Here is a 21,747-nt window from a genome sequence, read left to right as displayed (position 1 = left end):
AAAGATTTTATTTTTAAGTCCTCTCTAAACCCAAGGTGGGGCTCAGACTCACAACCCCGAGATCAAGAGTCACATGCTCTGCTGACTGAGCCTGCCCGGAGCCCTAGTAAATGTGACTTTTATATGCCCTGGGAAACCAGAAAATTAATGTGACTCACTTTATTGTGATATTTACTTTATTGTTGTGGTCTGGAACTGACCCTGCAATATCTCCAAGGTATGACTGGATTTAAAAAGCTGAGGATCAGGCCTTGGTCCAGGAGCACATTCTTCACAGTAACACTTGTTTCACTACCACTAGACAGCATGGCTCTTTAATAGACATTCAGCCTTGACCATGTCATTGTGCATTACCGCAACACGAGTTACATCTTATTCCCTCAACCAGTGTGTCTCCACATGATGTTGATGCACTATTCTTTTTCTCATCATGACTGCTACTCTAGTCCAAGCCATCAACATCTCTCCTCTTTCATATTTGTTCCTCCTCCAGTCTTCCTCTTTCAGTAAATGACACCATCCCCGACCCACTTGTTCAAGCTAGAAACGGAGCAGTCATCCTTAACACCGCCTTTCCCTTCATCTCCCACATCTAATCTCACAGCAAATCTGGTAGGTTTGGTTTCTGAAAGAGCTCTCAAAGCTGTGCACTTCTCTGCATGTCCATCACTTACCGAGGCCATTGGAGTAGATGATCTTATCCACTCTTGCCCTCTCCAGTGTATCCTCCATGCAGCATCAGAGGGATCTTTTACAAATGCGTATCTGAAAGCCTTCAGTGACTTTCCTCTGCTCCCTGGATAAAAACCCAACCAGTATAAGCTTGTACTCTTCTTCACTGTTGTTGTTGTTGTTGTTCACTTTTAAAAATTGAGATATAATTCACATAGCAAACAATTCACCATTTTCTTTTCTTTTTTTTTAAAGATTTTATTTATTTGAGAGAGAGGGAGAGCATAAGCCACAGGTAGGAGCAGGGGGAGCAGGAGAAGCAGACTCCCACTGAGCAGGGAGCCTGATGTGGGGCTCGATCCCAGGACCCTGAGATCATGACCTGAGACGAAGGCAGACACTTAACTGAGCCACCCAGGTGCCCCAACAATTCACCCTTTTAAAGTGTATACTTAGGTGGCGTCTTTTGGGTTTTTTTTTTTTTCTTCAAGTTTTTATTTAAATTGCAGTTAGTTAATATATAGTATAATGTTAGTTTCAGGTGTAGAATTTAGTGATTCATCATTAAGTGGTTTTTAGCATATTAAGTATTTTGTGCAACATTACTACAGTCTAATTTCAGAACATTTTCATCACCCCAAAAAGAAACCATGTACCTATTAACTGTTAGTCCCAATCCCTCCCTCGAGGCCCTAGCAACCACCCGTTTACTTTATCATCACTGTGGACTTGCCTGTTCTGGACATTTCATGTAAATGGACTCATATAGTATTTGCTCTTTTGTGGTTGACTTCTTTCATTTAGTGTGATATTCTCACGGTTTTTTAATGCATGTTGTAGCGTCTGTCAGTTCTTCATCCCTTTCTGTGGCTCAGTAATCCACCAAATGGATACACCACATTTTGTTTATCCATTGATCAGGTAGGTGATGGTCATTTGGATTATTTACACGTTATCATCATTATGAAAAATGCCGCTTTGAACATTATTGTACATGTTTTTGTGCAGGCATATGTTTTCAGTTCTCTGGGGTATATACCTAGTAATGGAATTGCTAGGTTATGTGGCAATTCTGTGTTTAACTTTTTGAGGAACTGCCAGACTTTCCCACAGCTCTTCCTCACTTCTTAACTTTTTTTAAGAGAGAAAAATTGGGGGGTGGTGCCTGGGTGGCCCAGTGAGTTAAGCATCCGACTCTTGGTTTCCGCCCAGGTTATGATCTCAGGGTCATGAGATCGAGCCCTGCATGGGGCTCCGCCCTAAGCTTGGAGTCTCCTTAAGACTCTCTCTCTGTCTTCCTCTGCCCCTCTCCCCCAAGATAGATAGATAAATCTTTTTTAAAATTAAAAAAAAATTTAATTGTGGTAAAAGCACGTAGCATAAAATTTACCATCCTAAACTTTTTAAGTGTATAGTTCAGTAGTGTTAATTACATTCTTGTGCAACAGATATACAAAACTTTTTCGTCCTGCAAAACTGAAACTTTATACCCGTTAAACAGCAACTCCTCATTTCCCTCATTCTCCCCACCATCCCCCCAAGCCCCTGGCAACTACCATTCTAATTTCTATTTTATGAATTTAACTACTGTAGATACTTGTATAAATGGAGTCATACTGTATTTTTCTTTTTGTGACTGGCTTATGTCGCTTTTCTTGAGATTCATCCATGTGGTAGCATGTGACAAGACTTCTTCCTTTTTAAGGCTGTATGTATATAGCTCATTTGTTTGTCCGTCCATTGATGGATATTTGGGTTGTTTCCACCTCTTGACTATGGTGAATAATGCTGCTGTTAACAGAGGTGTGCAAATGTCTCTTTAGGATAACGATTTTAATTCTTTGGGCTATATACCCAGAAGTAGAATTGCTAGGTCATATGGTAGTTTTATGTTTATTTTTTTGAGACACGTCTGAAGTTCTCCACAGTAGCTGAACCATTTTGCATTCCATCACCATCGCAGGTTTCCAACTTCTCCCAAGTCCTAGCCAACACTTTTTTAATAGCAGCCATTTTAGTTGGTGTGTGGTGATATTTCACTGTGGTTTAGATTTGCATTTCTCAAATGATTAGTGTTGTTAAGCATCTTTTCACATGCTTTTGGCCATTTGTATATCGTTGGAGAAATGTGTGTTCAAAGTGGTTTCCCGATGTTTTTACCAAGTCATTTGGGTTTTTGTGTTCTGTTGTAGCAGTTCTTTATATACTCTAGATATTAACCCTTATATGCTCTAGATGTTGACCCTTTATCAGATATGTGATTTACAAACATGTTCTTTTATTCCATAGGTTGCCTTTTCACTTTGTTGATTGTTTCCTTTGATGCATAGCAGTTTTTTAGTTTTGATGTCCCATTTGTCTTTTTGCTTTTGTTGCTTGGGCTTTTTAGTGATATATCCAAGAAATAATTACCAAATCCAGTGTGTTGTGAAGCATTTCCCCTATGTATTCTTCCACGATTTTTATCATTTTAGGTCTTACATTTAGGTTTTTAATCCATTTTGAATTGACTTTTGTATGTGGTGTAAGGTAAGGATCCAGCTTCGTTCTTTTGCATGTGGATATCCAGCTTTCCCAGTGCCCTTTGTTGAAAAGATTGTCTTTTACTTGTTGAGAGGCCTTGGCATTCTTTTTGAAGATCTTTTGACCATATACATGAGGGTTTACTTCTGGGTTCTATTTATTCCATTGGTCTGTATGCCTGTCTTTATGCCTGTACTACATTGTTTTCATTACTGTAGCTTTGTGATATCTTTGGAAATCCTCCAACTTTGTTCTTGTTATTGTTCTTTTTTTAAAAAAGATTTTATTTATTTGAGAGAGAGAGAACAGGGAGGAGCAGAGGGAGAGGGACAAGCAGACTCCATGCTGACCGTGGAGTCCAACATGGGGCTGGATCCCACGACTGAGATCATGACCTGAGCCAAAATCAAGAGTCAGAATCTTAACCAACTGAGCCACCCAGGTGCCCCTGTTCTTTTTCAAGATTGTTTTGGCTATCTGGGGTCCTTGGAGATTCTATATGGATTTTAGGATGGATTTTTCTATTTCTGCAAAAAATATTCCTCATTTTTTGTGTTCTCTCTGCCACAGGACCTTTGTATATATTATGATTTCTCTTGTCTAGTAAACTTCTGTGTGGCAGTCAGTTGCCTCAATTCTTGCTCATATCTCAGAGCTCAGCTTAATCATCATTTCCCCCAAGGAAGCTGTCCCTGCCCTTCTCTCAGATAGTGCCAGGTTTGCAGGTTCTCATAGCATTATGAACCTTCCCTTTATACTCTTATCACAATTGGCTTTACATTTGTATATTAAATTCCTTTGCTAACATATTTAGCATCAACCTCCTCCCTACATAGTGTTTCGTGAAGGTAAGAACTGTGACCATTTTTGGTTATTGCTGTGTCACTAATGCCTCAGTGCCTGATTTAAGCCTTTAATACACGAGGATGGAAATAATCTTATTATTTTATATGGATCAGAATTTGAAATGGGTTTTATTATTTTTTGATTTTTCATTTTACCTTCAGTACAGGCATTTGTGTTCTGTTAGGCTGTCTGTGTGCAGAAATAATTATTCCAGTCAGTACCTTGAATTACTGATCCTTGGCTTCAGTGATACATTGCAGGTTTGTGGAATTTAGTTGTAAGTTGTCTTTGTCTATCGTTATAACAACAGCTAAAACCAGAGTGGTAAGTTCCTGGCATTGTTTTAAGTGCTTTACAAGCATTCGTTCATTATATGCATTTGCTTATTGTAGATATGGTTTTCCAGAGAAAACAAGAGTCAGCAGGCTCTGTATGTGTGCGTGTATATATTTAATGTTTAGTGTTATTTATATGTGTATATATAAATAAATTTCTTCATATATATTAGAACTTCATATATATGTGTATGTATATACGTATAAACTTAAGGAGATGACTCATGATTATGGAAGTTGACAAGTCCTAAGACCCTCAGTCAGCAGCCTAGAGACCCAAGAGAGCCAATGGTGTAATCTGAGTGGGAAGGCCCAAGAACCAGGAGAGCTGACAGTGGAAGTTCCAATTCCAGAGCCATTGTTTCAGTTTGAGACCAAAGGCAGGTTAAACCAATGTCCCAGCTCAAAAGGCTATTAGGCAGGAGGAGTTCCCCCTTACTGGGGGTGAGGGGAAGGCCGAGGATGGGAGTCAGTCATTTTGTTCTCTTCAGGCTTTCAGTTGATTGGATGAGGTCCACTAGCATTATGGAGGACAATCTGCTTTACTGTCTCTGCCAATTCAGGTATTAATGTCATCCAGAAATACCCTGACAGACACACCCAGCATGTTTGACCAAATATCTGGGCAGTACCATGGCCTGGTCAAGATAATGCATAAAATTAACCATCACACTTGTTTTTTGTTTGTTTGTTTGTTTGTTTGTTTCTTTTAAGATTTTATTTATTTATTTGGCAGAGAGAAATAGCGAGAGAGGGAACACAAGCGGGGAGAGTGGGAAAGGGAAAGCAGGCCTCCCACCGAGCAGGGAGCCTGATGCGGGGCTCGATCCCAGGACCCTGGGATCATGACCTGAGCCAAAGGCAGACGCTTAACCGCTGAGTCACCCAGGTGCCCCAGCCATCACACTTATGTGATCATGTGAAGGTGAATGAACAATCTTAAGTGTATATAGATCAGGAATGAAAGACCTTACCATAAATAACTAATTTGCTACACTTTCCATCTATCAAATGAGGGGCTTAGACTGCTACGTGGTCTGTAAAGGCTCAGCGAGTCCTAGAACTGGTAAAGAGTCTTGTCTAGCCTCTTCATTTTACAGCAGAGAAAGCGGACAGGGAGGGCGAGTGGCTTATCCACGATTATTCAGTGAATGGGAGTTCAGAAATACCAAATTCCAGGCCCAGCTTTGTCATCCATGTCCTGTTTCCTCTTCTGTGAATGTGAGGGCTCTTGGGTCATCTATCTTTAAGTTCTCTCCTAGCTTTATAATTTTGTAGTGTATGTTTTAAGCTTCATAGTCAAGCAGTGAAATTTTGTTAATATTTTCTATTGGGTTGTTTATCAGTGTTATTCCTCAGGTGTCTGCCTCTTGATTGTTCATTTGACTGTACTCTACCCCAAACTTCAGTTTCTTTAATGAGCGTAGACTAAATTGTCTATACTTTGGGAACAATGACAAATTTTAGGCTGTTCATGCTGTTCATTGGCTTTTAGTAGTGGTTATACTTTTTGGTTTTACACTGACCTGAATGGGGATCAAATGTAGACCTGTGCCTTTGTTAGTACTGTGTTCTAGAATTAAACTCAGCTCTGATTATATTGACCTTTAGCTAACAGCTCGAATGGAGGAGAGCATTTTTGGTGATGGTAAAATATGATAGGCAGGCTTCCTGGGGAGCACCACCCCTGTCTTTTTTGCTAGTGGCCACCTGACATTATTTCCCAAAGACATTCTTACTAGTCTGTACTCATTAACACAATTAGCTGCGCAGTAGATGAGGAGGCAGCCCTTGGATTGGCTGAGTGGCAGCTGCTAGAAGACAGTAGGGTGCAGTGAGTAGACAATTCGTATGTATAAATTTTAGAACCAATAGTACGGTGGGGTAGAATTCGGTGCTTGCTGTGTTTAGTATAGCCAGTGATTCAACCAGAGGATAATAGCCATGGCAAGGGAGCAGTTTCATGAAATGGCATTCTATAAATCTATTTTAAAAGTCATAATCATTTGTTTACTTAGGTTAGATCCTAGACCTTAATGGAAAGTATCAGTAGAATATATATCCCTGTTTTAAAATATAAGGCAGTGCGATTAAAATATTCTTGTGCAAAATAAGGCATATTACATATGACATATTAAAGTTACTAATGAAAGCAGTGTAATCAAAATAAAATCAAATGAAATCAGTCAAAAGATTTATAGAATACATGTTTGGAATTAATAATTTAAGAAGTCATGAAACTCATGTTGCATTAACAGTTGTCTCTTTAGTTCCCAATATAAACCTAGTATTGTGGAAGTTGTCTGAGGTATGGGACTGGAAACTTTTCTGTTCTGGTGCCTCCATTCACCATCAGTATAGCCTTAGGAAAATCACTTCCATATTGAAGAAATTATCTTTGTAAAATGTAATCTTTGGTGCATACAGAATATATGTGAAATATATGCATAATAATAAAATGAATATCTATATACCTACCACCTAACTTGAAAATGAGACCATTACCAATATAATTCTTTCTACCTCTGTGTTACCTTCTTGTCTCATCCTCCTGTCTCCCCCCCACATCCTCCTGCCTCCCCTCTACTCTGTAACAATTAACTGTTTCTAGGGGTCATTCCATTGCTTGAAAAAATAGTTCTAACACATATGTATGCAAACCTAGATAATATATTGTTTTGTTTTCTTAATTTGAGCTTTATAGAAATGGTATACTGTTTTTTTCTTAGTATTGTATTTCTATGATTCCTTATAAGGTTTTACATAGCTGTGTTTCATTCATTGTCAGTACAGAGTAATATTCATTTGGAAATATACCAGAATTTATTCATTCTTCTGTCAGTGGACCTTTAGGTTGTTTGCAGGTGTTTTTTTTTTCCTCATATGATCAGAAAATATGTGTCTTTTGGTGTATATTTGTAATGGGTGTTTTCCCGTGAGTCTGTGTATATGTATGTAGAGGCTACACGTATGTACATGCAAACACACACACTTGGGTGTAAATATAAGAAGACATGCACACGCAATGATAGGTCTTGAAATGTGCAGCTGTACAAGAAGAGGTAAAATTGTTCTCCAAAATGGTTTTACCAGTATGCACTCCCATTAGCAACATATGAATTCCTATTGCTTCATACTTTGGACACTTGGTATCGTCTGACTTATTTTTTGCCAATTCTCTGATTACTAATGAAGTTAAGCATCTTTGCATATGTTTATGGGCCATTGAACTACTTATTTATGTCTTTTGACTATTTTCTATTGGGTTTCGGACTGAATTATAATTATGAATCCTTTCTTTTTTTAAGATTTTATTTATTCATTTGAGAGAGGGGGAGAGGCAGAGGGAGAGGGCGAAGGAGACTCCCACTGAGCTGGGAGCCTGACGTAGGGCTCCATCCCAGGACCTGGAGCCGAAAGGCACTTAACCCTCTGAGCCACCCAGGCGCCCCTATGAATCCTTTTTATATTCAGGGTATTAATCCTTTGTTGGTTATATTTGTTGCAGATATTGTCTCAGTTGGTGACTTGTCCTTTCACTATTTTGTTTGGTGTCTTTTAATAAACAGGTTCTTAATTTTAATGTGGTTAAAAATTCAGTCTCTTTACAGTTAGTGCTTTATCTTGTTTAAGCAATCCTTGGCTATGCCAAAATTAGAAAGCTAGTCTTCTTTTTTTTCTAAAAGTTTTCAAGTTTGGCAAATTATTTCTTGAGCCTCATTTTTCAGATCTTTAAAATGCAGGGGCTTGAACTAGGTTTTCTGTAACAACCTTTTACTCTTTGACATTGTGACCTGAAGTAGACTGTGAGGATATGTACTTGTATTTTCTGAGAGTGCAGTGTAATGTAGTAATCTGTCCCACTGTGAAGTTTCATGTTCACTCCTGCTTTCCTTCTCTTTGACTCATTTCCCCACCCTCTTCCTTCCTGTTTTCTTCAGAAACGTAACCAGTTGAATTCTGCAGCATCCTAGAGTTCTATTGTTGAAGCGGCATTTTGAAATTGAAATTTGTATTGCGATAATTGTAGCTATGCATGCAGTTGTAAGAAATAGTAGAGAACCCTCGTGTACCCTTTACCCTGTTTCTCCCAAAGGTAACATTTTTCAAAACCAGTATAATGTCAAAATCAGAGTGTTGACATTGGTAATAGCCACCAATCTTACTCACATTTTTCTAGTTATACTTACATTTGTGTGTGTGTTTGTGTTTGTGTGAGATATTCTGGTAAAAGCTGCTCTTGGTCCATCATACCAATAGGAATCATTTCAAGTTCTGCGTGGTTGTTAGCAACTAAAAACTCATAGTGGAAGGGAGGAATGATAATCCTTCTAACACTTAAAAGTGTACCAGAATGTGCATTAGTTTATATCCCCGTAAATAGAAATTTGCATTATTGTCAGGGTGGTAGTCAAGGACATTTGAAGACTGCGTTTATGTGAAGCTACATATGCTTTAACTCATGTCTACCTCAAAATATTTAAAAACACTCAGTCATCTTTAGTGAATTCATTCATTCACCCTTTACTGACTTCTGACCAGCCCAGCACTATGCTAAACACCTCCCCAGAACCAAGTAGTGAGTAAAAACGGAAGTGGTCCGTGTCCTTATGGAGCTTATAATCTAATTTACAATTTAAAATATTATACTTATTCATTTTCATAACTTGTGAGTAAAATGAATAGAAACAGAAGTAGGGTCTGTTTTTGATAAGAGTAGTGAACAGGTTCCACCTGAGGAGATAACATTTAAACAGATAGCTGAGGGAATGACGGACTACTTCTGCAAAGGGGCCTGGGAGTAGGTATTGGAACCAGCTTGTTCAGAGGCCCTGGGTTGGGCAAGAGCCTGGCACGTTGGGAAACTGAAAGGAGGCTCATGGGGCTAAAGGGCACACTCAGTGGAGGAGTGGGGACATGGAAGTGAATGGAGTATAGGAACTTCTGGGTCACTGTCTTGGGAGCAATTTGAATCTTGTAATCTGGACTTCTTGAAGCCATGAAGGTGATTGGGAGATGAGGAGGGGTAATGATAGTAAAGTCTGTTTAATAATCAATTCATAAATATTTATTGAGTAGTCACTAAGTGTCAGGCACTATTCTAGCTCGGGATGAACTGGTGAGCAAGAGAGACAAAAGCGCCTACCCCTTGGACCTTATATATTTTTTTTAATTTTATTTTTTTATGTAATCTCTACCCCCAATGCGGGGCTCAAACTCACAACCCCGAGATCAAGAGTTGCATGCTTTACGGACTGAGCCAGCCAGGTGCCCCTGACCTTACATTTTAACGTGGGAGGGTGTTGTTAGGGCAAAGGGTAAACTGATGTAACAGCTCCAAAATGCAGTGGCCTTAAAAGGTAAGCGTTTGTTTCTCTGGCGTAATAGCCCGGAGCAAAGAAACAGCCTTTGTTCCATGAGGTCATTCAGGGTCCCAGGCTAATGGGGCAGTTTTAACCTTCCTTAGCAGTTGATTTTCAAGTTCCAGCCAGCCAGAAGGAAAGAGGGAGTTCTGTGCAAACTTCTTTATGAAAATGACCAGTGAAGTTTCACACATCTCTATTACACACATACCTTTGAAGAAATCTTTTTCATACAGTCAGTCCACCCTAGTTGCAAGGGAGACACGAAATGTAATTTCTAGCTGAAAACCCAGGTGCTCAAGAAGAATGGAAAAACGGATTTGGGAGGAGAGGACAATCAGTAGACAGGGAAACAAACAATAAACAAGGTAAATGATGGAATAGCTTGTATGTGGGTGATGAGTGATGAAGGGAAAACGAAGCAGGGAAGGGAAGATAGGAAGTATCAGGTGGCAGGAGGTTGCTGCTTTTCACAGATTGACAAAGGAAAGCCTCACTGAGAAGGTGCCTTTTGAATAAAACCCTGAATGAAGTCTATGAGCAAGAAATACCATTCTGAGTTGTTGTAAGGCCCACTACCAGAATGCCGGGCTGCTTTTAACATGCTCGAATCTTAGACCTTATCTGAAAGTGGCTAGTGGAAAGGCACCATTATGCCAGTTTCACTGAGAGCAAGCAATACAAGGATTTAACCGATGAATGCTGGATTGGTGGATTATAATGCTAGGACCCGGACTGAGGCATTGGTCACAGATTTTGGATTATGGGATTTTGTCTTGACTCTTCAAGAGATGGTAAGCTTAACTCCCTGAGAAGGAAGGAACTAAGATCTCTTTGCAACACTCAGTTTAGACTGTTGCCCATACTTCTTTTATGGGGGTTTTGCGGGGGGCGAGGGGGGTGTGATTTTTTTTTTCCTAAGAGAATTATTTATGATCTGAGCCTCCTGTAGAACTCTCATTAATTTTAGTCAGCTGTTGTCAGTGCAGTTTTAGGGATGTGGTGACATTAAAAAGAATGGAAGTATTTTCCATGTTCCCCCTTGGTCATCCAAATGTTGTTTTAGTTGGTCCTCCAGTTACAGAAAGCAGTGCTTTACAACCCTTCACTGTTTTCTTTTGTTATATTCCAGTGCTGATTTAAGTATATTTCAACGTAAAATACATAAATGAGCATCTTTTTCTACGCGTGTGCACCATTTTTAAAGGACAACCCATTTGGTTAGTGGGACGAAAGGAAAGGATTTTTTGCCTATTTTTTTCTCTAATCCCCTTCCCACCTCCAGCACCCCTAGATTTCAGTACATAGATTGTCTCTGGAATTTCTTACTGTTGTAGTAATTATTATTTTCATTAGAGAACTTACAGTTTAGGAAAAGAGAATGAGATACATAGAATATGTATCAAAAATGCAAGGCAGAAAGCGATAGATGCCATGCAAAAAGGTAAAAATTAAATACTCTTCTAAATGTGAGGAGTAACCCTGTCGGTCTTGCTTCCACAGTAGTGAAAGGAGACAATAAGGTTCACTTTGGGCTTAAAATATAGAATGCTCTCAAAAGGAATTTTCCCATCTTGGAAAAGGGAAGCATCTGATCTGTCATCCTGCTGTTTATTTTTGTGAGTTGTCTCTTCCTAGGCACAGAGAACAACACAAGTCAGATTGTAAAAGCATAATCCCTTCACAGCGTATTATAGTCGTAGAAGTTACCCTTGATTCTTTCCTTCACTCTCTCATTCCAGCTTATGCAGTCCATCACCAGATTCCAACATTATGCCTCCTGAATATTTTTTGGACTCACTCTTGCCACTCTTAACCCATCTCTGCGAAGCAGCTGGACTGATTTTTTTAACTTACGTTAAAGTCATTTTCATGCTAAGACTCCCTTGTGGGCTCTCCTCACACGTAGGGTTAGATTTAAACTCCTTCTTATCATGCCTGCCAGGCTCTGCCTGCCTGTGCAACATCTCTCACCTCTGACCCTTCCCTTGTGCATTGCAGTCACACTGGCCTTCCCTCAGGGTTCTACCCTCCTGCTGCACACTGCTCCCGCTGTGTGGAAAGACCCCATTCTTCAGAACTAAGCTCAAGCCTCACTTCCTAAAGGAAGTCTTCCTTTACCCCCTCGAGGTCAGGCTACCCAGTCTCACAGGGTCACGTAGCCCCTTGTACTTATCTTAAGTAGGTCTTTCTGCAGTTGTGATTAATAATGAGTCTTGAAACTGTTTATTAGCTACCTCCCCCTGTAGAACCAGATCTAAGAGGCCAGGTGTGTTTTTACTTATTCGCTGCTCTATATCTAGAGTCAGTGTCTAATATAATCCTGGGCGCTGTAATAAACACTCAAAAAATATTTGTTTGCTGAAGAAAAAGAGCAGACGATTCCTAAATCATTTAAATTTGGTTTTGGATTTTATTTAGGATTGTAGGTTTTCTAATGTCGGAATGTTGACAAAAGACAGGTATCAGCTCACGTTGGGAGCTGTCAGAGATAGAATTGTGAGGCCTCTGATTCAGACCCACTGCATCACAACCTCTGGGGTGGGGCCTGGCAACCTGTGTTTCAACAAACCCTCCCGGTAATGCTGATGCGTAATAATGTTTGAGAACCAGTGTTCTATAAATATATTGACTGAAGACTGACTCCAGCTAAATAAAATAGGAAGTGCTGTTTTAAGCCAATTTTGAAATTAAGTTACATTGTTTCTAACCAACAATAGGCCATAAACTACTTCTCAGCCGCTACCCTCCCTCTCCTGCCATTTTATCAGTTGATGTCTTTAGTCCACTGCAGTGTAGACAAGGCCGACTTGATCAGTCAACCCAAACCTGGACTTTAAAAATTGTATAGTATTTTCCAGCCTTCACCTCTGAATCTGACTTTTATCTAGTGTCATCCAAATCCAGGAAATGATTGTAAAACTGATAATGCCCACGATTCCCATGTTGGAGCTCTGTGTTTGAAATTATACAGGGTCAAAAGTATTTTTTTTGCTAAAGCTTAGGATGTCGTAGTTTCTAGACTTATATCTAAAGCATTTTGAAGTATTAGCAAGGTTTGATGTGCATATTCTTGGCTACATTTAGATTCTGGAGCTGTGCTACACCATCAAACTGCTGATGGATTGACTACATTGTTAAAGGTCACTCATCCTTGATTTTGCTTTTGACTTTTTTTTTAAGATTTTATTTATTTATTTTTTTTGAGAGAGAGAGAGAGAGTATGAGCAGGGGGAGCGGCAGGCAGAGGGAGAGGGAGAAGCAGAAGCAGGCTCCCTACTGAGCAGGGAGCCGGAAGCCGGGCTCAATCCCAGGACCCTGAGATCATGACCTGAGCCAAAACCAAGAGGCCACTCTTAACTGACTGCGTCACCCAGGCTCCCCCAAGAGATTTTTTTAAAGTAAACTCTATCCCCAACGTGGGGCTCGAACTCATGACCCTGAGATCAACAGTCACATACTCTACTGACTGAGCCAACCAGATGCCCCCAAGAGATTTTATTTATTTATTTATATTTTTTATTTATTCGACAGAGAGAGACGGTGCGAGAGGGAACACAAGCAGGGGAGAAGCAGGTTTCCTGCTGAGCAAGGAGCCTGATGTGGGGCTCGATCCCAGGACCCTGGGATCATGACCTGAGCCGAAGGCAGACGCTTAAAGACTGAGCTACCCAGGCGCTCCAAGAGATTGTTCTTTAAATGTGAGATTCCACATAACATCATTCTTACTGGGTGGAATCTCCTCCATTATTTTGTGGTATCTTCCTTTAATTTTTTTTTTAATCAGAGACAGGTATATGCAACTGACAAATTTCAAATGCTTATTTAAATTGTGAAGTGTATTCAGTTGGTGAAGGGATGTGAAATTAATGAAGATTTTTGTGAATATTTGTGCTGGGGGCAGTTAGTTAATGTGTTTTCAAGAAATGTTCCCATGTCCAGCTGTTGCCCACATCCGCTCTCATTCCTCAGCTTCCAAGCCTCTGTTTGTCTGTAGATGTACCTAGAATTCAATTGCCAGCTAGCTAAAACCACTGGGAAAACACTTAGGTAGATAGAGTGGCACAGGATTTTTTTTGCTTGGCAGGAACTCACTTGCTAAGGTGGTCTCTAATATGTTTGTGCCTCTCTGCTATGCTGCTTTTGCCAGAATAGATGCAACTCTAAAGATTGTCTTGTCTTCCTAACTCCTTTTTTAATATCTCATAGCAGTGACTGAGCTATTGATCTGAAGGGATAATAACAACCCTGCATGTGCTTTTTGCAAGTTCCAGTATTATAAGAACTGAGAGCTTTGAAAAAGAACATTGCTTTACTTCACATAAACACAAAACTTCTTCAAACCAAATAATATACAGCATGTGTCATAAACAAAGTTCGTTCCTAGAAATCGCCAGATTCAGAGGGAGCAAAGGATGATGGAGAAGGAATTCAAGCAAGTGATAATACTTGCTCAATGACTGATAACCAGGGTCAGCTACCTGGAAACATGGCCTGCAGTAGCCCCACTCCCTCTTTCCCCACCCATCCCTGATTCATGTTCTTGGCATCTGACAGACACTTAAAGCACTTCTCAGAAAGACGGTTCCAGAAGGAAAGGCGCACAGAAAGTAAACAATTAGGTTTTTGCTCAAGTTAACCTTTAGTACATGAGTAATAGTTTTGGGGTTCTAGTTTGACTCCTCAGTAGAGGAAATAACGAGCAGCATGCCTTACTATGATTAGATATATTTTATATAACCGAAAACAACACGTTTGCCATAAGACAAATAGAAAAAATGTTTGTGTTTTTTTTTTTTTTTTTTTTGCTGCATGTATTTATTAATGTAAGTTCTGGCTAATGGGGTCTAAGAGGACTCCCTGAATTTGAGAGAGATGCCAAAAAGGGAGAGCTAAAGAGTATTTAGGTTTATACTCTTGATTTCTCAAGGTCACTGTCTGATATCTTTATTATATATCATAGCTATTCACTACATGTAAGAATCCAGTACTCATTTTTTTTTAAGATTTTATTTATTTATTTATTTATTTATTTATTTATTTATTTATTTGACAGCGAGCACAAGCAGGGGGAGCCACAGGCCAAGGCAGAGGGAGAAGTAAGCTCCCCGCTGAGCAGGGAGTCAGATGTGGGACTCCATCCCAGGACCCTGGGATCATGAACTTAGCCTAAGACAGACGCTTAACTGACTGCGCCATCCAGGCGCCCAAACAGTACTCATTTTCAAAATTTGTTTTTAACTTCTGTTAGTAAACTATTTTAGAATAGTTTTAGATTTACAGGAAATTTGCAAAGATGGTACAGAGTACTGATTAGTGATTTTGTAGAATATCCCTCAGTTAAGATTTGTCTGATATTTTCCTCAAGGTAAGACATGGGTTATGGCTTTTTAGGAAGAAGACTAGAGAAGTAAAGGGCTGTTCTCATCGTATTGTATCCACCAAATATAGTGTCAGTATGACCACTGATGGTATGAACTTGATCACCTAGCTGGGGTAGTATTTGTCAAATTTCTTCATTGTAAAGTACCCTTTTTTAAAATAGAGATTTTTTATTGATTTTCTTACCTCTGTGATTCTGGAGATGAATGTGGTTCATTTCACTTATTTATTCAACAGAAGTTATTGTGAGTTAAAGAAAATGTGGTTTTAGGTGAATTTTAGGGCTTTTTATTCAAGGCCCACTCATTGGAAAAATCAAGCATACGTAAGGAATAGCATATACTTTGTAGGTAACGAAAGTTGGTCAAGGTTAAGTTTTTGGTGTGCCATGTATATTTGTTTAGCTTTTCCTTTTTTTTTTTTTTTAAAGATTTTATTTATTTATTCGACAGAGATAGAGACAGCCAGCGAGAGAGGGAACACAAGCAAGGGGAGTGGGAGAGGAAGAAGCAGGCTCACGGTGGAGGAGCCTGATGTGGCTCGATCCCATAACGCCAGGATCACGCCCTGAGCCGAAGGCAGACGCTTAACCACTGTGCCACCCAGGCGCCCCACTGTGCCACCCAGGCGCCCCTGTTTAGCTTTTCTAAATATACCAAGTTTTTCAACAAAATTCTATTTGAGTACAGATGAATATTGTTAAATAATTTAAGTCACATTCTTCAAATGTTATAGCGACTCAGTTATTCATGATTTGCCGGTTATTAGACTTTCTCACCTTCTCTTTTCATTTACTTTATATTCACAAGTAACAGTGAAAAGTATTCCTGTAAATGAGACCCTTTCTATCTCCCCAGCTTTTCATATAAGTACAAAGGATTATATAGATATTAGGGATCAAGCAACCTCCTGCTGATTTACATTTCTTCAAATGCTAGTCATAGTAACAGATGAAGATCAGAAAGTACTAGGAAAAGAAGTCACCAGCACATCTTGTGTTGAAATTTGTTGGGGAGTGTCGATATCAAGGAATGAGTGTGTCACGAAGCAGATGAGCCTCTAGGATGAATTTGATTAATTCTCCAAAGCAGCAAAATCTCATAATCAGATGGTGTTGCTTGAGGCTTTCTCTTGCTTTCAAGTTGGATAATCTAAATTGTGTAACCTCTAGTGGATTTCCATTCTGTCAATGTATCAAAGAATGTCTGTGCAGATGGAAAGAGATTTTCTGTTGGGCTATGTGTGAGCTCAGTGGGAAGGGTTAAAAATTAGAAGTGAATGCATTTAACTCAATTTTGCTTCCTAATGACTGGTATCTCTACCAGATTTGTTGACACTGCAGATGTGGAGGGAGCAAAGGCATTTGGGTTGTATTGCTGGCTCTGCCACTAGTTTGTTGTGTAATTCTTGAGGTAGTTTTTTATGTAACTTTCCTCAGTGGTCCTCAGACTTTCATCTGTACAGTGAGAGTAGATAGGCCAGAGCATTGCTTAAGCCCCTTAAGAACGTGTAAGTTGGTGTTTTGGAATGGGAAGCAAGAGTCGCAATATGGGCCGTCCCCTCAGTTACACGTTCATGATCATCCATGATCATGATACAGTACATTAGGAAAAAATGTGGGAATCTGATCTTCCCACGAAACGTTGTATATGCAGTTGGGGCATGGATCTTGACCAAGGAACTGATGCCTGATAATTATTTTTTCTAGGTATGGCCACAAATATAAAAATGAATAGATTTCCGGGTAATAGCTATGGGCCCTAGAGCTTTTTAAGAAATGTACTCTGGATTAGGGAAGTGTGGTAGTGGGTGGAGAAAGTGGACAGAGAAGATGTCTGTAATCGGAATTCTCTGTTACTCTTCCTTGCTCTTTCCCATGTGACACACTGTCTCTCTCTTTCATTGGTATTCTTTTCTGCTCATGGCCTTGCCTCATGCTGTCTGATGTTGGGAGAGCCCTGAGCCCTGAGGACTTCCATGTCTTCACAGCTCTCTGGTGGACAGAGTTGGGGCAGGTCAGCCCTGAACCAGGCTCTGGGCCCCAGGCTGTTCTGAATTGGGGAGAATTTCAGGAACCTTAAGCTGCTTAGCTCAGCAGGTCAGCATGTCTGCTAGTCTCATTCTGACTTTGTGTGCTTAGGTTTTTGTAAGGCTTCTCTTGTTTAGTTCCTTGTGATTAAGACTGGATTTGTATTTCTGTGCTAGAAACTGGGCCCTGTTCTGTTTCACCTCTGTGAAGTCCTTATCTGGGTACGGTGCTTGGTACCCCAGGGCAGGAATATGCTTTCTTTTAGCCAGGCCTCTTGGGAACTTCAGCTTTGCCTAGACCCATGCCTGTCATGGGACTTTGCCAACCATTGATGGTAATGTTGATGCTTACTGCCTAATTGCTTTTTACCAGATTTTCCCTGTTGTCATCTTCTGTTTTCTCCTTGCTCAGTATCCTGGTGCTCTCTGCTCACCTACGTGGACCTCTTCCTATTGCTGCCTACTCTCCTTTTCTAATTATGCACTCTTGCCTACTTCGATTTCCTTCTAGACCTTGCTTCTGGGTTTACACTCTCCCTCCCTCTAACATGGAGGGGCCCGATCTGTACCGCACTGCCTGACTTCAGAAGCTTAATTCTGACAATCCAGTTGTTTTCTTTCTCTAGGGACTTTATAAAAAAAAAATCTGTCAGCTTTTATTTAATTTTATTTTATTTTAAGATTTTTATTTATTTGAGAGAGACAAGCAGGGGGAGGTATAGAGGGAGAGGGAGAAACAAATTCCCCACTGAGCCAGGAGCCCAACTACGTGGGGCTTGATCGCATGACCCTGAGATCATGACCCGAGCCGAAGGCAGACACTTAACCTACTGAGCCACCCAGGCACCCCCAAAAATCTGTCAGCTTTTAGCTGTCTTAGTTATTTCCTGATATTACAAACTCACCCCTTGACATATTTCATTGGACCAATTTTTTGGCTTTCTTTAGAACATCTCACATAGTCCCTTTTCAGCCATTTATTACTTTCACAGGGGAGTGGCCTTGAATCCTAAGATCTTCACATTGGAAGAGATTTCCAAAGGTATCCAGTTCAACTTTCCATGTAACGGGTAGCTTATCAACTTCCAAAATAACCCATCAGTGGCATTTTACAACAGCTCTCTAATGGTTTCTTGGGCCCAAACTATCAATTCATTCATTTATTTATTTACTCATTCAGTCAGCCAACACAGTTACTAAACATCTGTTGTTAGCCAAGCACTGGAAGTGTGTGTGTTTGTGTGTGTATATTACCATCCCTGTGCTTAGGAAAATGCTACTCTAGTGGGAGATAGAGAAATAAGCAATCACAATTGCTAGCTAGAGATGTACCATGGGTAGGAGAATGGGTCATTCCTTCTGCATGACTGAAGGTTTGGTTTGTGAAGGGCCTCTCTCCGCTGCCTCAATTAACACCATCTTTTTCTGGTCCACCACCAGTTTTTCAACTACCTAAAAAAGAAAGGGGGGGTACTTCTCTGCATCTACCTTCTGCCTCTGTCTATCCTTGACTTGCCCTTGGAATCATCTTTCTAAATGCAAATCTTGGTTTGTTACTCTTCTGTTAATAGTCTTCCCATTGTCTCCCCTTCAGACTGACATCTAACTCCTTGGCACAACTGACAAAACCTCAGCCTTTCTGGTTCATGCCTACTTCTCTGGTCTCATCATACACCATTTTCACCAGACTCTCAGCGCCCCAGAACTTCGTGCAATTTCCTGGCTATATCATTTTACTTACTTACCTTTCTGTCATACATGATGTTCCTGCTACATGGAACGACTACCAGTCTTGTCGTCTTGGTGAACTCCGGGGCACTGAGAGCTAATCGGAAATGGTGTGCTAGAAAGAATTAATCAAAACTGTAGATCTCCTCTTCATTGAAGGTACACTCTGGCCTGTCGACTACTGTTGCACCTGATACCTCTCGTTCATGCCCACCAGCAGATTGCAAGCTAATCTAGGCCAGGAATTGATCTCTGTCTTCAGCCTTAACAGAGCCTGTGCCAAAATAGGCAGCCAGTAAATATTTGTTGGATGAACAAATGAGTGAAGAAATGAGGGCAAGTCTTCTATAGTTTATTTTTCAGTTTAGGTCTGTCTTGGGCTCTGAGAATGCTACTTACAAGACTCCTACCACTGTTTTGACAAGAGCTCCCTGCAAACCCAGGACCTTGCATGCTGGTTTATCCACTGCTAGACACCTGCCTGCAACTATCACTAAATAGCCTGCCAAACAGGGAGAAAGGCCCTTTGGGGGGTTTGGGGCATCTCTTCACCTTCTCACACCCTGCAGCCTTTGCTGCCAAGATAAGCTTCTACTGTGAGTCGGAAAAATTCTAATCAAGACAAAGAAATTGCATAGAATGAAAATGCTTCTTCTCTGCTCTTGTAAATCAAAACAGTTGTAAAATGAAGAAAATTAGTACTTTAACATTCCTGTCTCCTCAAGCAGTTGTTTTAAATGAGTCATCTACAAACTCAAGCAATTGGTAAGGACAGTTAGTGGCCGTTTATCATCTTAAGTTGATTTGTTTCAAATAAATAGCAGATGGGCTATTTTGGTCCTAAATTATGCATTTATCACCTTCCTACCTGAGCCCTTTTTTACACAATGATATCAAGGAACAGTGAAGGAGACACAGACAAAACTGTCATGATCCTTGTCAGTCTTCCCTTTCTGTCCTTTAATCACAATTCCTAAACTTATAATCAAAACTCAGCACTTTTCATTCTGATTTGTTGTAGATCTCTGCCTAAAATAGATGTCCATTTCTGAGGTGGTATGCATTTTTGTTTTTCTGGTTTATTGAGGTATAATTTACATACAGTAAAATTCACCCTCTAGGGTATTTACAAATCTATGAATTTTGACAAAATTCTATAGGTTGTGCCTCCACTGAAATCAAGATAATAGAACTTTCTGTCACCCAAAATATTCCCTCCCTTTGTAGTTAACCCCCTCCCTATATGGCCAACTACTGCTCTTATTTCTGTCTCTATAGTAGTTTTATCATTTCTAGAATTTCCTGTAAATGGGATCAAAATGTGTAGTCTTTGAGTTTGCTTATTTCACTTAACATAATGCTTATTTTAAAAAGAAGATTTTACTTATTTATTTTTTAGAGAGTAAGTGTGAGCAAGGGGAGGGGCAGAGGCAGAGGGAGAGGGAAAGAGAAAATCCCAAGCAGACTCCCTGCTGAGCATTGGGGCCCAACATGGGGCTCGATCCCACAACCCCGACATCATGACCTGAGCTGAAATCAAGAATTGGACACTTAACCAGCTGAGCCACCCAGGTGCGCCTAACATAATGCTTTTGAGTCATCCATGTTGTTGCATTTATCCATAGTTTGCTGCCTTTTACTGCTGAGTAAAATTCCATTATATGAATGTATCAAAATTTGTTTATCCATTCACCATGATGGACATTTGGATCATTTAATTTTTTTTTGTTATGAATAAAGTTGCTATAAACACTTATATTCAGGTTTTTGTGTGGATATATGTCTTTATTTCTTTCTCTTAGGTAAATACCAAGGAGTGGGATACCTGGGTTTTAGAATGTGTGTTTTTAACTTTATAAGGAATTGTCAAGCTGCACTGTTGCTGATTCCTACCAGCAATATAAGGTTCCAGTTGCTCCATATCCTTGACACTGTTGTTATTGTATGTCTTTTTCAATTTTAGACATTGTAGTAGATAGCTAGTGATATCTTTTTGTAATTTTATTCCACATTTTTCCTAATGACTAATGATTTTGAGCAAGTGTCTCTTACCTGTTTTTCATTGGGTAAGTTTTTTTTAAATACAGTTTTAAAGGTTGTTTATATATTCTGGTTATCAGCCCTTTATCACATTTGTTTTCTAAATATTTTTCCCAGTCTGTGGCTTTTCTGTTTTTTTGGGTTTTTTTCCTTACTGTCTTCCAAACAGCAAAAGTTTTAAATTTTGATGAAATTCAAATGATCAATTTTTTTTTCTTTTATGGTTCATGTTTCTTCTGTCCTATACATAATTACCAGATGTAAGATCATGAAGATTTGCTTGTATTTTTTTCTAGAAGTTTTTTAGCTTTAGGGTTTATATTTCAGTCTATGATCAATTTCAAGTTGTATGTGTAGAGTGTGGTTTGGGTTGAGGTTCACTGAAATATAAATATACCCCATTGTTCCATCATTATTTATTGAAAGACTAAAAGACTGCCCTTTGTCTATTGAATGAAGTTGGCATTTTTGTCAAAAATCAATTGACTGTATATGGGGGGATCAATTTCTGGACTGTCTACTCTGCTCCATTGATCTATGTGTTTATTCTTTTGCCAGTATCACACTTTTTGAATAGTTGTAGCTTAATAGTAAGCTTGAAATCAGTGGGTTTGAGTCCTCCAACTTTTTCAAAATTGCTTTGGTTGTCCTAGCTTATTTGTTTTTCCATATAACTTTTAGAATCACCTTGTAAATTTCTTTTTTTTTTTAATTTTTTTTTACTTGTAAATTTCTTTAAAAAGAAGGTTGCTTGGATTTTATTGAGTGTTGGATTAAATACTGAGTTGGAGTTGAATTGAATCTATAGATGAATTTGGGAGAGAATTGCA

At 39.5% G+C, this 21,747-nt stretch overlaps 1 protein-coding gene across 1 annotated transcript in view; it reads left to right on the top strand.

Moving 5' to 3' along the window:
* ATP11C (ATPase phospholipid transporting 11C) overlaps positions 1–21,747 on the top strand; it is a 182,979-nt gene that overhangs the window by 12,299 nt on the left and 148,933 nt on the right. The window lies entirely within an intron of this gene.

The sequence above is a fragment of the Ailuropoda melanoleuca genome, chromosome X (assembly GCF_002007445.2).
Source record: "Ailuropoda melanoleuca isolate Jingjing chromosome X, ASM200744v2, whole genome shotgun sequence".
Taxonomy (NCBI): domain Eukaryota; kingdom Metazoa; phylum Chordata; class Mammalia; order Carnivora; family Ursidae; genus Ailuropoda; species Ailuropoda melanoleuca.
This window is presented reverse-complemented; position numbering and strand designations above follow the sequence as displayed.